Below are 6,804 nucleotides of genomic sequence, written 5' to 3'. Positions count from 1 at the left end.
AAATACAAGTATGAGGAACTTCTTACAGGATTAAGCCCCATCTCCTTCTATCATAGGAGATGTACCTGATACATAAATCCATCAGTCACTGTCTTAAACGTAGGCAGGAAATACCTACCTAAGCATTAACATGCTAAAGCTTCTGGTGGTATATATTCACTTTATGAATCAACTTTCTATATGACATTTGCAAAAACACAGGGGAAAAAATCAGTGTTCAAGTACTTTAACATCAGGCGTCATTTGTTTATCAGTCTTGGTGCTATAGACATTGGTATAAAGGTATAGAGTTAAAATAGAGCTATCCATAATTCAGCTGTGACAGAAACTCAGTGCTGCAAGAAAGAGGTATCCACAGAATATTATGCTTTTATAAACTGTGTAAGCAACTACAGTTGAAGGAAGATTTTGCTTCATTACCTCAGCAGTTGTGATCTGACCTTTTGGCTGAAGTTGATAAAAAATCCCTTGTTCTCCTTCGTGTACCAGGAATTAACATTTTTCTAAACTCCACGAACTCAAGCTATGTGAATGCTTAGTAGTTTGCAAATAGTTTTTCAATGTCACATTTCTATAGTGGTGTTATAGAACAAAACTAATTGCTGTCCGTAGTAGATGCAATTCTATGCACAGCAAGATAAATTGGATTTCTAAACTGCGATTTCCATTGTGTTACCTCCATGTATCATGAGAGTTATCCTGATGTGCACAGCAGTGGGCCTACTTACTTATACACTGAACTACAGCTTTATGTGGAATGCATCATCTTGTTTTGCTCTCAAAAAGACAGAGGGAATCCCAAAGTATAACTGCAGACTGCCATCTGTTGGAAGGGTTTAATGAGCATACTCACCTCTAATTAAGCCCTACTTGGAGGAGTAGAAAGCATGACTTCTGCTCATGGACTTAATGACCATTGCAGATAATCCAGTTCGATGCTGGATCTGTATTTTGGCTACCAGGACCAATAAACTACCAGACTTCTTTCGCTTTGGTTCTCTAATTAGAAGAACAATAGTCTTTTCATTTAGAATTGTAATTCCTAACATTAAGAAGATATATAAAGCAAATTTTCAGTTTTGTTATTTCATAAGCTTATACTGTAATTGAAAGAAAGAAGGAAGAGGAAGAAAGAAGGCCCCACTGGTGTAAGAAGGCAAGGGGGAAAATAAAAGGAATGAAACCTGCTGACTTTGCGGGCCCAGAGGGTTGTAATCAGTGGCACAAAGTTGAGCTGGAGGCCAGACATTAACGGTGTGCCCCAGGGGTACCAATGACAGGGGTATTGGGGAAAATACTGTTTAACTTCTTCATTAACAGCCTGGAAGATGGGACCAAGTAAATTCTCAGTGAGTTTTCAGATGATGCAACACTGGGAGAAGGGGCTGATACACCAGAAGGTCATGCTGCCATTCAGAGGGACCTTGAAGAAATGGGCAGAGGAACTCCATGAAGTTCAACGAAGGGAAATTCTGACTCCTGCACCTGGGGAGGAATAACCTCAGATACCAGTACAGGCTGGCTCCAACCAGCTGGAAAACTGCTTGGCAGAAAAAGTCCTGGTGATCTTGGTAGACACCAAGTTGTACATGAGCCAGCATAGTACCCTTGCAGCAAACAAGGCAAACAGCCTCCTCAGCTCCATTAGGAAGAGCATTGCCCACAGATCAAGAGAGGTGATCCTTCGCCTCTACTGGTGAGATTCGCCTGGAGTGCTGTGTCCAGTTCTGGGCTCCCAGTACAAGAGATACAGGGACATACTGGAGTGATGTGCTGTGCTCCAGCAAAGGGCCACAAAGATGATAATGGGACTGGAGCATCTGTCATATGAAAAAAGGCTGAGAGAACTGGGACTGTTCAGCCTGGAGAAGAGAAGGCTCCAGGGGGATCTTATCAATGTGTCTAAATACCTGGTGGAGCGGAGTAAAGAAGATGAAGTCAAACTCTTCTCAGTGGTGCCGACTGACAGGACAAGAGACAATGGGCACAAATTAAAAAAAAATAAAATTCCGACTGAATGCAAAACCCCATTTTTTTTAACGGTGAGGTAGGTCAAACATTGGAACAGTTTGTCTGGAAGGCTGTGGAGTCTCCACTTACGGAGATACTCAAAACCCCACTTGACACATCCCTGAGCAACCTGCTCTAGCTGTCCCAGCTCTTAGCAGGGGGTTGGACTAGAGACATCCAGAGGTCTCTTCCAACCTCAGCAATTCTGCCATCCTGTAAAAATGGCTATATTGAAAATCTGAATGATTGCAGATCTTTCATCAGGAGCAAGTGTTGTTTTGAAAGATTAAAGTTGCAATACCACAATTCCACAAACAGGTGATTAGTTCAATGCTGAACTTAAAAACACAGCAACTGATTATATGTAGTAAGAGACACCTCAGAGATTTGAATTCAATCCTGTGGTCTGAAAAATTTATGTGAACCATATAATTCAGACTACAATTTACAGTCAAACTAATGTACCATTGGACTGTGAGATTCCATTTCAATTTAAAGCAAAATACTGTCATGTATAATGCAGAAATGTTATTTTGAGCCCTTGTATTAAGAAAGAAATTGTTGAAGGATCAGATGGCTCAAAGGATTATCAACAAGGATAAGGACTCTTGATTGGCCTGGATGACACTGAACAAACTTCCTTATGATTTCATATCTAGGTGTTAAAGTAGAAAATGGCTTGAAACTCTCACTCTGTGTGGACACTGGCCAAAACCACCCTAGTGCAGAATGTGTGAACATCAGAGCTCGTTCAACATGAGCTGTGCAGGCAGAACTGATTTTTCCTGCATCTAGTAGGAGAAAACATATTTTTCTTTTTCTTTAACACTAGCGTCAACAGCTTTTAATTTTGTGACAGTGAAAAGCCAATTCAAGAGGAAGAGACATTAGGCAGATTTGGGGAGCTGTGAGGAATCGACAGTTTCAAGGAGCAGTGGTAAGGGGTTGGGAGCAGTAAGACAGAGCGGAGTTAGCAAGCATTTACAGGTTTTCATAAGGGCAATGGCTGGGAGTTTCTCTGCTGTTCCTGGTGCTAGCACAAGGCTCAAAGACCAAGAACAGACAAAATATCTAGGACACAAGTAGCTAAGTTTCATCCTGTTGGGATCCCCTCTGGATTCCTCAGTCCTCCTCTCTCCTCCTTCTCCACAATACAGGATTTGTTTTTCCATCCAAGCATCCCTCAGGGACCTACCAAGCCAGCTGAGCTCCCAGTAGCTCCCACGAGGCTCAGCACTGCTCCACCTGAAGCAGTGTCCTCTGCTTTGTCAGCCCTGCGAGCAGTCAGGGGAAAGTGAGAGAACAGAAAGGAGTTAAGCAGCTTTCAAACCCCCTTCAGCTCCAGCACATCCAAAGAGGACTGAAGAGAGATGGTTTCCCTTTCTCTCCTCCTGGAGGAGAAATTGTAGTCATAGAGTGAAGTAGATCCGAAAGGACCTCTGGAGGTCAAATGCAAGCCGCAGTTCATGGCCACCCCATGCAGACAGCTGCCATCAGAAACTACTCGCTTTTCCCACACTTAAAACCAACACTTTTACATGTTTTTCTTATCAAATATATAGTAGTTACATTTTTTCATTAAAGGGAAGTAGTATCAGGGCATTTGATGGCAAATGTTCTTCCAGCACCTGAAGGTTATGAACAGTTAGAGAAAAATGACAGCTATGCAATCAGTCCACTGCTGCTTTTTTTCAGTATTCAAACACTTCAGGAAGATATTTATTTATCTAAGATCACAGTTTATGAAAAGCATATGACATAGGTGCACATTCATTTAGGAGATACAAAAATTTTAGTAAATTTTTGCATGAAATTTAGTGGAATCTTCTTGACTGAACACTGCAGTCAATATCCTACAAAATTTTCTGTCTCAGATGTGGCCTAACAATGTTCTAGAGTTTACAACAGAGCGATTTTCCACGACACTTCACTTGATGTGGCTTAAAAGACTTCAACAATACTGAAAATCTGCTTGCTTAACTGCCGCAGCATTTGCAACTTGAAATCTTAGTGCCCCTGTCATTACCGTGTTTCTTCACAGTTTTTCTCCCTGCTTTCTTCAGCATTTTTCTTGTAGCTCTCTTTTACAACCTGTCTTCATAAACTGACACCTTGCTTTTGATAGCCTGTCACTTTCTGCCCACACCTCAAATAATTTTGCCTCCTTTTAGCCTATTGCAGAAGAAAATATTGTCAGCTATTACCTGAAGACAAAAGATTTAGAAAGATAAATATTCAGTAAAAATTAAATAAATTTTTTTATTTTTGTGATCAAGCATCCAATTTTTATCCATCATTTCTGTTTCAATAAGAAAATAATAATAATTTTTATGATGCTTATTATCATTCATGGGTTCAAATAAAAAAACTACCAAGGCTTCCTGCAAACATAAGGGACTAGCTCCGTAACAAATTTAGGACCAGATCCACAAAACAACTTCAAGATCCCTGGATCTTGAATTAAATCCTGCACAGCTGCACATGTGACTCTTCCTTGTAGATACAGCTTTATGTATGTGGACTCTTCCAAGGTATGAAGAGACAGGTTCTGAATCCCTTCACAACATGAAAAAGCGAGAATATAAGACTTTTTGCTCTTTGCAAAAGAAGTGTTTTAACCTCTTCTGCTCTATTTTGACCTCTTAAAAATGGTAACATAGAAAATAACTTCACTCACAGAGAAAAATCTTCTCTAAAAGCTATGGCCACCCACTCACACTTCAGAAAAAGTTCCTGTGGAAGAGATATAAGGTTCATAGTAGTGTCATATGAAAATTCAATCTGGTCTTGCCCTTAAAGATAAGGGCATTTCCTTTGTATAAAACAAACACTTACCTGTGATAATGTCTGATACCGGACTCACTGAGCTCAATAGTTGTATCACTTAGTTCAGTCAAAATAAACTTGGTTCATCTAAAGCCAACTAAAATATAAAATCGTAGTGGAAGCAGATCTTCTGACTTGCTTTCTGCATTGTTATCTGTAGTATTGTACATTACAATTTGCTTACTTGTGCCAGTTCCGTGGTGAATTTCCTTTCTTCTCTGGTCTGCTTTTCTTACACAAATTGTTCATAACTCATTGGGATTGCTGCAATAAAACTTGGCCTTAATAATTTGCAGCTGAAAGGGCACAAGCTTCCACAGTGTTCATCCAGAATGTCACCTAGATTTACCTTCCCTGATTCGTATGAGGAAAACACACACCTCCCTGATGTTCCTCACCACCATTTAGACACACTTTAATGTCATCTGTGTCAGATCAATTGTGTGCCTGAACTCTTTTCAGACAGGTAGCTCTTCAAAAGTGATACCAGAGGAATTATAAATGTAATTAACATTAATCCTGAATCTGAGTTTAAAATTAAATTCAGCCTGAGGTAGAATTCTTGTTCAAATCAGGGATTACCATGAGAAAGACTGTTTCTGCTTGACAAAGAGAGTTCAAACAAGTGTGATTTCACAGGATATTCTAGCTAATTGCTTCAGATTTTTGCACTTTTAACTATTTTGTTAGGCATATGATTGTCCTCTTCTAAGGAGCTGTGACTGTGGTAGTTACAGGAGAGGTTGCTAATACTCTTGTATTTTATTGTTCTTTAAACATATCTAACTCTCCGTCAAACCAAGAATTAATGAGCTACGATTTATATAAGTCACATCAAAGGCCAAATCTTGCTCCCAAATTCACATGGAGAAATCCCACTGAAGTAAAAGCAAGCTGTATATGTGATTAATGAAAGTCTGTTACAGAGCAGTTATAGTTGATTTTTTTTTCCTTCTCTAATGTCCCTGAAAGGCTATAGAAAGCACTGGAAACTCAGATCTTTACCTTGTCTGGAGAAAAAGGCAAGAGGGGATGACAATGTCTCCTAACTGAACAACAACATATGTAGATTGCTGTGAAGGTCATGAGCTTGGTCTGTTTTGAACGCAGAGTGAGGAGTAGTAGATTAGATTAGACTCCTTGGAGACTCTGCTGACAACCTTAATTTTTTTTAAAATGAGGCTATAGGTTTGAGCACCTTCAGTTATTACACGACAGAGGTGATCTACCAGGAAGAGAGGGGTTCCAGAACACTTAAGGCAAGTCTAACATGGCACATGAAAAGCCACCAAACCCAGCGTAGGATTAATCCACTAGTGATGTACTTCCATTTGGAAACATGGTTTACGAACTGGTCTTCCACAGTGTAGTCTGACGGGAAGTGTGGGAATGGCTCAAAGCTGCATCAGGGGAGGTTCAGACTAGATATTAGGAAACATTTCTTTATTGAGAGGGTGGTCAAATACTGGAACAGGCTTCCTAGAGAGGTGGTTGATGCCCCAAGCCTGTCAGTGTTCAAGAGGTACTTGGGCAGTGCCCTTAATAATATGCTTTAACTTTTGGTCAGCCCTGAAGTGGTCAGGCAGTTGGACTAAATGATTTTTGTAGGTCCCTTCCAACTGGAACTGTTCTGTTCTGTCCTATTCTATTCTATTCTACTCTATTCTATTCTACTTTATTCTATTCTATAGATTCTGTAGTCTTCAGGTCTATTTTCCAGTCCTTTTGATCCAAAAAGCTTTTGACTTCATTTTCCCTTTTTCAGCCTGTACCCCAATGGAGACTTCTGTCCCATAAAACTCTTGCCTCCTTGTCCCCATCACTCCAGACCATTGCTATTGCCACCATATTTCTCCTTACCTCTGGATTCTAACGAAAGACACAGCTTGAGGCAACTCAGGTCAGGATGAGTGAGGTCAAAACAAATTGCTACATAGGACTCAGGGTAGTTTTAACTGGAAAATGTGA

This window comes from Fulmarus glacialis, unplaced genomic scaffold (assembly GCF_000690835.1).
Source record: "Fulmarus glacialis isolate BGI_N327 unplaced genomic scaffold, ASM69083v1 scaffold8522, whole genome shotgun sequence".
Taxonomy (NCBI): domain Eukaryota; kingdom Metazoa; phylum Chordata; class Aves; order Procellariiformes; family Procellariidae; genus Fulmarus; species Fulmarus glacialis.
The sequence above is the reverse complement of the archived record's forward strand: the minus strand, read 5'-3'. Positions refer to the sequence as shown.